This window comes from Schistocerca nitens, chromosome 8 (assembly GCF_023898315.1).
Source record: "Schistocerca nitens isolate TAMUIC-IGC-003100 chromosome 8, iqSchNite1.1, whole genome shotgun sequence".
Classification (NCBI taxonomy): domain Eukaryota; kingdom Metazoa; phylum Arthropoda; class Insecta; order Orthoptera; family Acrididae; genus Schistocerca; species Schistocerca nitens.
Genome location: NC_064621.1, coordinates 532,242,479 through 532,254,619, shown reverse-complemented (window position 1 = coordinate 532,254,619; position 12,141 = coordinate 532,242,479).

Below are 12,141 nucleotides of genomic sequence, written 5' to 3'. Positions count from 1 at the left end.
CATAGCTGGCAGACATTTAAAAAATCTTGTCGTCTTCATTGCCTTACTTAGACAAGGGAAGGATAGCAGCAAGACTTCTGATGCTGAAAGATGGTGAAAAGCAGAAAATATTCTGGTTATGTTGTTTTTTTGTTTATTAAGTTAAAACATTTGATGACAAGACCAAAGTTAGGATCTCACCTATACTCAATTGAATGTAGTATTTTTGTTAAAATATTACATAAATATTGTTTACTGTTAATGATGACCTTAAAAACAGATCATATGTATATGCATTTACATTATCTGTATGCTTCACTACTTATGTCAGATGTTTAATTATTATTGTAATAATAATAAATGTTATATTTTTTTGTTACAAAAATTTTGACATTGATTTTGACATATACAAGTTTCAAGATCCATTATTAACTATCATATTTAGGTTTTTCATAATCTCCAATAAGAAGACTGATATTCAACATCCCTTTGAATGAGGGCATGTACACACACACACACACACACACACACACACACACACACACACACACAAATATTTAAGCCTGCATTTTCCATCACCCGTGACATACAATGTTATTAATCCAAATCCAGTTTAACCCATGATTAATTTTGTAGGTTTCTTGGGGATGTTTTTGTAACCATATATACACAATTTGCGAAGAAAACATTGTCATACCAGCTTAGGAGTTTCATACAAGGATGAGTCACCGCACGGTCTGAGGCGCCTTGTCACAGTTTGAAGCCCCCTCCCCCCGCCCCCATTGAAGATTCGAGTCCTCCCTCAGGCATGGGTGTGTGTGTGTGTGTGTGTTGTTATTTGTGTAAGTTAGATTAAGTAGTGTATAAGCCTACGGACCGATGACCTCAGCAGTTTGACCCCCATAGGAACTTGTCACAAATTTCCAAGAATGAGTCAATAATTTAAAAAAGAAAAAAAAGAAAAAAGGTTAGAATATGGGTAGTGACATCAGTATACTGACCCCCAACTTGAAATTTTGCTTTTCAACTTACTCTCCTTGTAAATTTAAACACTTATTCGATCATTTGACATAACCTCCCTTAATGAGAATGAACATTCTTGTGCCATCTTTGGCGTCCAGTGAATGACTTCTTTGCTGCCATCTGACCTTCAAAAGTGTTGAAACACTGTAAGATCCAAAATAAATCCAAAATAAATTTAACTATGAGGTATTATGGACAAGAGTGAAAGAGTTAGTTGATTTAAATTAACAACTTGACATATTTATTGGCCACTAGATTCAGGCACATTGGTTGTAGCATTGTTCAAAGGTAGCCTAAATTCAATAGCATGGAAATAACCCAAGCACAAGTGGTGACTTTAAAACTACCCAGACCCAAAGTGGAATGCTATGCAGACACTGTCAACAGTTAGGACACACATTCTTGTGAGGTAATGCTGTATAAATTGTCTGGAACTGCCTTTCGAAGAAATATTCTAGACCACCTGGTTACCAACAGATCCAATCCTTTCACCAGCGAGAGAGGGCACTAGATTCTGTTACAGGTTCAGTGGTCACCAAAAGCAGAAAGCTCATCAACAAAAGTAAGAGAGTGTTTGTATTTGGATGGAAAGCGAATGGCCATACTGCAGTGGTGACACTGCTTCCCATCAGATCACCGAAATTAAACACTGTCGGGCTTTGCTACCACATGGATGGGTCACCGCCCGGGTCTGTCGAGTGCTGTTGTGAAGCAGTGTGCACTCAGCCCTTGTGAGATCAATTGAGGAGCTACTTGACTGAGAAGTAGTGGCAGCGGCCACAAAAAGTAACAATGATCTGGAGAGTGCAGTGCTGGCCATGTGCCCCTCCGTATCCACATCTGGTGATGCCTAAGGGCTGAGGATGGCATGGCGGCTGGTTGGTACTGTTGGGCCTTCATGGCCTGTTACAACAGTGAATCATTCACAGGAAACCATGGGGAGGATTACAGAAATGAGGAGGTACCATTAGACAAGTGTCCGAGAAATAAATGGGTAATTGGTAATGGGTGATACAAGAGAAGAGACAATCACAAGTTTGTGGTTGGAATTTGAAACAGATACCCATAATAGACTATAATATAATAACTGAAGAAACCCAACAGCAATGAAAGTGATGCCAGTATTAGTCTTGAAGGCAGCCACTGACTATCGGTAGGGACGTTGTATTCAGGATGGGTACATATGAGGTTGGAAAAGTTGGGAAAAAATTATGCAGGAAACTGAATGACAGAAAAACCCAAGTGATGTACAGTGGAAAGATTAAGACAGAACTTCCCAAAGATGAGGGGAAGGATGTATAGGAAGAACGGAGTCAAACAGTCCCTAGTCAAAGCTGCAGAATAAACATGTGGAAGGACAGCAACAAAATTCACACAGAAACTCTGTGGCAGAATGAGAGAATTACAGAAAGTCAAGAAGAATAACAACACATGGAGTGAATCCTTAAAAAACAGATTGGAAAATAATACACAGATGGACATGACTAAGCAGAGAAGCAAAGAAAATCATAGTGCTGGCTAAGAAAATGTCTTGAGAAAAATTCACGAAAGAAACAGAATGTTAAGGATGGTTAGAAGATGATAAACTGCATAGTAGGTAACAGAAGGAAGCAAAAAGAAAATCCTTAGTTATCAACAAACAGGGGAAACCCATGTGACAGGAACAAAAAGTTTTGAAAGTGTGGAAACAGTGCTTTCAAAATCTATATGAAGGACAATGAAAAAATACACATAAGCTTAACAAAGTGAGGTAATGAGAACCAGTAGGAAACATGAAAAAATGAAGGATGTTAGTTGTAAAGGAAAATTTTTTAACGTAATACACTTTTGAGTATCTAGGAAGTAAGCTAAGCAAGAAGGGAAACATAAAGGATGAGATTTTAGAGAGAAAGAAAACTATTCACAATTTTATAATTGGCTATTGAACATTAACAGGAATAGCTATGATATACAAATGACAGAGGTGTGCTTTCGATGAAGGGTCCTGTGCAAGATGAGAAGGGACAGCATAAGGAGTGAAACAATACAAAACATGATTCAGGTAATGCCCCTAAAAGGAACTATGGAGAGAAATGGGTTGAAGTTGTTTGGCTGCATAAAAAGAACGGGACAAGAAAGACTACCAGCGAGACAGAATCTGAAAGAGGAACAGATGGAAGACTAAACAAGGAGAGGCCATCTGAGGGATGGTGTGAACGGAAGAAGAAGAAGAAGAAGAAGATGAGGATGATGATGGTGATGATGTACCAAGTACAGTAATAAAACAACAGATACGCAATCTGTGTTTTGATGGTACCATTTGAAGAATGTTCTGTAAACAGAAACTACTACAATCCTGCTACAAAAGAGATTGCAAGGAAGCTTATAGAGAAAAGTTAGTAGCAACTTGTGCATCTGTTAAGAAGATCTTTGCATTAAGCTTGCAGGTATTGTCACATTGATGTCCTGGTGAAAGATCTTTCTAAAAATCATAAGAACATCTGGTCACATGAAAAATCAATGAATAATGGATCCATACCAGTCCATTCAATCTTTCATGTAGAAATTGAGGACAGCAGACAGCAATATTAAGTCCCACATTTCAAAATGAATTTATACGTGAAGATAGTAGCATATTAATATTTCATCACTGCGTGTACACACACACACACACACACACACACACACACACACACACACACACACACACACACTAGTTCAGACTACTTGGAGTGTGTCTGTGTCAGATTTTAGACTGAATATGTTGTGGAATATACTCTTGTAGCTAGACTGTATGTGTCAACATCTTGCACAGCGAATAGCCCTGCATGAGCAGTAGAAGGTACAGATCACTCCTGTTTGTAAAAAGGGTAAAAGATAGGAGGCATAGAGTTACAGGTCAATATTGCTGATGTCCGCCTGTTGCAGGATTGTACAGCATATTCTAGTCATACATTAGGACGTTCCTGGAAGAAAATAAGATTCACTCCGAGAATTGGCATGGATACAGAAAAATTGATGACATGAAACACTGCATGCTGTATTTGTACATACCATCTTGCAAGCACTACATGCAGCTGAGCAAGTAGATCCCATTGTCTTAAATTTCCAAAAGGTATTTGACACTTCACCACATTATCAACTGCATACATTTACTGTCTGTAATTGTGTGTGTCATTAATAGAATCTGGTGTCTTGTACTGGACAGCAAGAGTTCAACAGAAATGAAAGTAGTGTCAGATATTATCGGCAGCATTATAAGACTTGTTCCTGATGATGCTCGGGAAAGTATCATTGTTGGATGATCATAAGACACTGCTGGAAGAGTTCAAAAAATCTACAGTAAGTCTGAAAGGCAGTTTTCTTTAAATTTTGATAAATGTAATGTAATGCCTTTAACAAAGAGGAAGAATTGTTAAGTATTTGATTAAAAGATTAATAGTAGCCATCTTGAGCACATCACGCCATATAAGTACAGGATGTCCATAATTCATGTACCTGATTCAATATGGTATAGAAAGAGAACCATTGTTCAGAATGATGTTAAATTTGAACAGCATGGTATTAGTGAAATGGGAAACATAATGGAACAACATAAATTTAATCGGGTTCCCGGGTTCGATTCCCGGCGGGGTCAGGGATTTTCTCTGCCTCGTGATGGCTGGGTGTTGTGTGCTGTCCTTAGGTTAGTTAGGTTTAAGTAGTTCTAAGTTCTAGGGGACTGATGACCACAGCAGTTGAGTCCCATAGTGCTCAGAGCCATAAATTTAATGAAAATTTTATCAATAGATGGTGCTGAAAGCAACTTAACATAAATGTGGTCAGCTACAAATGACAGATAAATCACAGTAAGACAACTATGTCGGAAGTTGCACCTTAGACAATCTGTACTGTTCAATGTGCATGACCGCACAAGTTTAGCAGTAAGCAGTCGTGGCACTGGCTGTTACTAAGATATGCACATCCACCAAGGCAAGGCCTCAACACTTTGATGTGAGAAAGTGGTTTTTAATCATCCTGAGCCTGAAAAACATGCATAAAGCAAAAGTACATTGAATTTTAATTGTCTTAGGGCAAAAACCTGCATAAAAAGCAAAATCACATTGATTTCTAGTTGTTGTGAGACTGGCGCAAGACATGTTTCAAAATGCTGTCCACTGTTTTCTGCCATAAGTTTAAATCGAGGAACAGCGTGTTCCACAACAGATCAGTGTGTCTTGGATGTCATGTTCTGAATGCGTTGTGCAATGTATGCATTAAATTCAGCTACATTTGTAATTGGAGCACTAACCATAACATCTGTGATAACAGAGATTAAGATCAGGTGATTTGGATGCACAGACTGTGAGGAAATGACAGCTGATAATTCTAGCATATCTGAAATGCCTCTGCAGCAGTCACTTTACTGGCTGTGCAATATGCAGATGATCGCCATCTTGCATAAAAATGATCCTATCTACACCGTTGAAGGCTTGGAATGACATCGATATGCAAAGGACTCTCACAAAATTTACAAGTGACTGTACAAGTAACAGGAACAGCAGGACTCATTCTCTGGAAAGAATACAACCCTACGATAAATGATGTCATCAACTTTTACCACACAGTCCTCTTTGCAGAATGAGTGGTACCAGTTGATATGCATGTAAATTTTCTATTTCCATTACGCAATTCTGAGTATTGACATGTCCCTGAAGAGGGAAATGGACTTTGCATGTCCTCAGAATGATCCATGGCCAATCATTGTCCACTTCTGTTGAGCAAAAAGTTCCAGAGCGAACATCTGTCTTCCTGACAGGTCAACAGGAAGCAACTCCTCAACATGAGTGATTTTGTATGGATAGCAATGCAAGATATTTCGTAGGATTTTATGCATTGTGTTTGCAGGCATTCCAACGCTCTGGCAATTCCATGTGCACTGCATGTTTGCACACCACCACTCAACCCCTCCTACAATGCTGTGGCCACATCTGCAACAGATGTCGAATTAACTGCTTTCCTCCCTCTGCTATATTGCACTTCAAAACGACCTGTCTTTTCGAATTTCATTATAATTTTCTCCAGGCCCTTAGTAGACATTGGACCAATGACTTTTTCATACTCTGGGCGTGTCTGGACCTTCTGAAAGACTACTGATGCACAGTCACCACTCTTTTGAAAGAGCTTTACCAGCCGCAGGTGATCTTTCATGGAGACAGTCATGTTGGGAATCTCGGACACAACCTGAGGAGCGGCTGTGTGCCACATGTCTGGTGGCTTGCGTATTCTGATGCTTACAGTGCCTTTATTGGTCAAATTTTCTTCCCCCCCCCTCCCCCACTTTCCTGTAATGATGTTTCCCCCAGTGTCAATAATACATTTTCCAACTCTGACATCATTGAGCAGTGGTTCTCTTTCTACAGCATTTTGAAAGTGGAATTTTAATGATCGACCCCATGTATTTAGGGTTAATGTTAAGCAACACTATGACATGGAACACACACATGCATTAAGTATTAAGAAAGGAAAATGAAAGATGTAAATTTGTTGGGAGTGTTCTGGGGAAAGAGCAGTGAATCTATCAAGGTAAATGCTTACAATATGTTAGTGTAACCAGTTCTAGAGTATTGTTCCAGTGTTGGTAGTCCTTATCAAGCAATCATAACAGTACATAATGTCTTAATTGGAAGGATTTTAGCAGGCTGATATAGCCCCTATAAAAATGTAACAGAAGTGCTCAAGGAAATTAAATGGAAACCTTTGAAGGAAAGACAATGTAGTTCTCACAAAACCTTTCTGGGTAAATTTAGAGAACTTACATTCGAATAAGGCTGTGCAACCATGGTGCTGCCGTCTTTGTTCACGTAGGGATCGTGAGAATAAGGTAACAGAAATTAAGGTGTGTACAGCCATTTTCCTCATACTTAGTGTGTGAATGGAATAGGTCAGGAAATTGATAAATAGTATGCAATACTCTCTGCCGTGCACCCTACAATGGCTTGCAGCATATATACACTATGTGATCAAAAGTATCCGGACACCTGGCTGAAAATGACTTGAAAGTTCATGGCTTGCTCCATTGGTAACACTGGAATTCAATATGGTGTTTGCCCACCCTTAGCCTTGATGACAGCTTCCACTCTCTCAGGCGTACATTCAATCAGGTGCTGGAAGGTTTCTTGGGGAATGGCAGCCAATTCTTCACGGAGTGCTGCACTGAGAAGAAGTATCAGTGTCAGTCGGTGATGGCTGGCACGAAGTCGGCATACCCAAACATCCCCAAGGTGTTCTGTGGGATTCAGGTCAGGACTCTGTGCAGGTCAGTCCATTACAGGGATGTTATTGTCATGTAACGACTGTGCCACAGGCCGCGCATTATGAATAGGTGCTCGATCGTGTTGAAACATGCAGTCGCCATTCCCGAATTGCTCTCCAACAGTGGGAAGCAAGAAGGTGCTTAAAGCATCAATGTAGGCTTATGCTGTAATAGTCCCACGCAAAACAATAAGGGATGTAAGCCCCCTTCACGAAAAACATGACCACACCATAATACCACTGCCTCCGAATTTTACTGTTGGCACTACACACGCTGGCAGATGACATTCACTGGGTATTCGCCATACCCACACCCTACCATCGGATCGCCACATTGTGTGCTGTGATTTGTCACTCCACACAACATTTTTCCTCTGTTCAGTCATCCAACGTTTATGCTCCTTACACCAAGCGAGGTGTCGTTTGGCATTTACTGGCGTGATGTGTGGCTTATGAGCAGCTGCTCGACCATGAAATCAGTTTTCTCACCTCCCACCCACCTGTCATAGTACTTGCAGTGGTTCCTGGTGCAGTTTTGAATTCCTGTGTGACGGTTTGGATAGACGTCTGCCTATTACACATTACGACCCTCTTCAACTGTCGGCGGTCTCTGTCAGTCAACAGATGAGGTCGGCCTGTACACTTTCGTGCTGTACGTGTCCCTTCAAGTACCTGCAGTTTTGAAGTCATATTTCCAAGTATATGTTCAGTACAGCAACTTTATTCTTTACTTCAAGTCTGATTTGACTTTTAAAGGCATTTAATACTAGCATACCCCTTACTGAGCAACACCCTAGGTCTGCATACCCCAACAGTGTCTAGCCAGTCCATCATTAATTTTGTTGCTGTCCAGTAATTTTTCTTGCCAACCTATTACTAACCCATTAGGGAAATTTCCCTTTGGCAAAATTTTATACTTCAAGATAACGTAGGGCAGCAAATTTCCTCCCTCAGCAAGAATCTCCTACCTTTAGAGTTATTCTTTGTTATTCATTTACACTTGTTCTTAACCACACATTTTTCACCCCTTTGTTGTTCATTGTGGTTTTTCTCGGCATGTCCCAAAAGATGTGTTTCTAGATCTTGCATTTCTATTGTAAAAGTAAGTGAACCACTGGGCATTTTGATTACATACTAATGGAAGTTCACAAGCACTACAGTTGAAACTTCTTTGATGTGAAAATATACAAGAACTTATAGGGTTAGGTAAGCTGATTTGACATTTGGTAGCCAAATTCAGAGGGGGGGGGGGGGGGGGGGGACTGTGGCTCATATGAAGGCCAATATGATAAATATGCTCAAATTTGGAGAATGGAATGTGCATAAATTACTGCAGAGAGGAGCTGTTAACAGTGTTGCTGAAGAGGCATTGGTGTGTGGAATGGGAATTGTTAATACTGTGTATGTTCTACAGGATTAATTTATTTAGTCAGCCAGTTTTCAACTTACAAGACCATCATCAGACATTAACCGACTATTGTCATCAAGAAGTTACAATATTTGCAAACAACAGTGGGAAAGATGTTAACTCATTTAGAATGAGGCACAAAAATAGAGTAAATGTCATCTTTAACTGTGCGGTAGTAATGCAATTAAAAAGGTAAAAAGTTTAGCTGTTAATAAATATAAAGAGAGCAAACTGGGAAAAGCATTAGCACTAAACTTGAAAACTAGTGCCTGTATAATAATTTACATAAGATTAACAGTCCCAAATAAATATACTGTCCAGTCATATTAATGTGAACACCCATTAAAAGTCTGAATAACTACCTTCTGCAGTGTGGACCATTGCGAGACGTGCAGGAAGAGTGTAAGTGAGGTTCTGGAAAGTATTGACAAGGATGTGAAGTCATGCCGATTCCAATGCTGTGGCTAGTTTCTTGGTTGAGGCTTCATGGTGCAAACTGTCCGATTAAAGTCGTCCCACAGATTCTCAATTGTGTTGAAATCTGTGAAGTTTGGTGGCCAGGGAAGTACTGTAAACTCACCCTCATGCTCTTCTTACCTGTGCGTGTATTAGACGAGCTGAGTGGCACAAAATATTGTTATGCTGGTAGATACAAACTGTGTGTAAGGGTGGACATGGTTCATAAGAATAAATGCATACATGTGTTCATCCATTGTGCCTTTCAAATTGTTGAGATTACCCAAGGAATGCTACGAAAACATTCCTTAAGACAATAACGCTCCCTCCTCTGGCCTGGACCCTTTTGACGATTGTTACAAGGTGGTTGCTTTCAGACATTTCACGCTGTATGGAGACGGAAAGACCACCCGCAGCCACTCAGGGGCATCCAGTTGCTGTCTTGGGGTGCAAATTCCAGCTTTGTCACTAATGAATGGGTGCATAAACTGGATGCCTGGTAGGGAGTCCCATACGCAGCAATGTTCACGGAACAGTTGTTGAGGAGACATTGTTGGTAGTCCCTTCGCTGCTCAACAGTTGCAGGGCTATTTGCCCTTATACATATTTGCAGCTGTCGTTCACTCTTGTCACCACAGTCGCCTTGATGTTTGTTTTGGAAAGCATCATTTTGCCATACACGGTGTACCTTAACTGTGGTGATATGCAAACAGCTTACAAACTTAGCCATTTTGGAAATGCTTCCACCATTGGCTTGTGAGTCAGTGATCATTCTCCTTTTGATGTCAGATAAATCACTTTGTTTCTGCATTAAAACAGTAACTGCACTGTTTACCACATTGTCCCCGCCCCCCTCCCCACCCTCACCCTACCCCCAGGATGTGCTTTATATACCCACCACTACTAGTGCTGCCAACTGCCCTCCATGACCGTGTGACTAGTTATGCATGGTCACATTGAACACAGGCAGTTGTCACATTAATGTGACTGGACAGTGTAAATTACTTCTTGACAAGACCCTTAAAGAATAGGTTGAAGAGGTATTACATATTGTAAGTAATACAAAACGGAGTAAAAGATAGAATTATCAGTTGTAACAACAGACTGACTGAAGCATATAGGCAGCTACAAGAAAATGAAAGTAAACAAACACAGGAAAATGGAGGATCAGAAAGGAATAGATGGTGTGGGAAGTAATGGAAAGCTAAGGATTAAGTAAAGTTTAGAAGATGGTAAGTACTGAGCTGTGTTTGGTCATTTAATATTAAATCAGGATTGTGGGCTACATGTTAGTTTATTTACAGGGCTTCCAAGGAGGTTGAATTTTTGGGCCTTTTTGTAATCCCTGAAGGACATAGGACTGTGGCTGTATTTGTGGATCTCTCACAATACACACTCAGTGAATGTGGAGTTGTAATTCTGCAGCCTCCACCTGTGTTCATATTCAGCCAGACCAGTTGCTATGTCTCTGCCTGATTGACCAATATAAACTAGCATAAGTTTGTGTACTGAATGATATGTATTTCAGTGCTGCAGATTCATGTGATCCTAGTGATCAGCTGCCAAAGCATTCACAATGAAGTACCAGCATTTGTTACACCCCTAAAAAGGAGTAGAGCACATGTACTACTAAGTACACAAAATTGGCTAAGACATGAAATAGACAGCTGTGAGAATTTTGGGGTAAATCTAAGTGCATGTTGAAAAGATAGGATCATAGGAAATAAAGGTGGTATATTCGTTACAGTAGACAAGAAAATCATTAAGATAGAAATTGAAGTTCCATGCCAGTTTGTTTGGGTAAGATTCAGTATCAACAGTGAGCATGAACTTATAATTGGGTCTTTCTATCAACATCCTGACTCATCAACAGGTGTAAACAAAACACTAGAGTAGGTCTCAGCTTGCTTCCCAGCCGTTCTGTCAATACTGTGGGAGGCTATATTCATCAAACTGTTTTTTTGGGATAACTACAGTTTTGTTAATGGTTGGCATGACAAGATGTCCAATGAAATGATACCAAATGCCTTCTCTAGAAACTGTATAGAACAACCCTTTAGTGGAAATACATTGCCTGACAAAAAAGTGAAGCAGCTGGAGTGGGACAAGGAGCCAAAATATAGTTCCACAGGTTGAGAGGTACATGATATTATTTCAGTGATTAAAAAATTGAGTAAAATTTGCAAAACACTTTGTGTTATGATCTCAAGTATCAGTATGATGACATTGCACCCTCTGTGATGAAGATGTATGTACTGATTTATTTGGAAAGGGTGTGTTATAAACCAATTATATCCTCTGCTGAGGCATGCTGACCCACAACTGTTGTGACCAGTCCCGAATATCCTGGACACTGGCACTGAGATGGAGTTGACATCTAAACTGGTTCCAAACATGTCCTGACAGGAGCAGATCTAGGGTTATCACTGCCTGTGGGACTTCTCAACATCATACAGACAGTCCATAGAGACATGTACCACATGTGGATGGGCATTGGCCTTGTGAAAAGTGGCTTCACGATACTATCATGTGAGAGGTAACATATGAGGATGCAGAATGTCTGTGACATACCATTTTGCCATAGGGGTGCCTCAATCACTACCAGCCAAGACTTGGAGTCATATCCATTGGCTCTAATCATCATTATGCCTGGAGTGACACCAGTGTACCTCTTGAAAATATTGGATGATAAGGATCTCTCTCCTGGTCACTGCCATACTCGCCAATAATGTTTATGCAGGGTAGTGCAGAGTCACAGATCTTCACTAAACATAATGTGACCCCATTCATCAGCAGTTTATGCTTCCTACTCAAAGTATGACTACACATGTGGCTGTCGTTGTTGTTGTGTTACAAGCAGCCAACAGATGGAATAATAATTCTCTATTCTGGCTGCTGCTGGTCTCCAATCAGTGATGCGGAAGGACACAGAATGTTGCAGGGAGTCTTTTATGTCATCTCAGATGGTAGGCACTGATGTGAAGGGGTTAGGGTGTGATCAG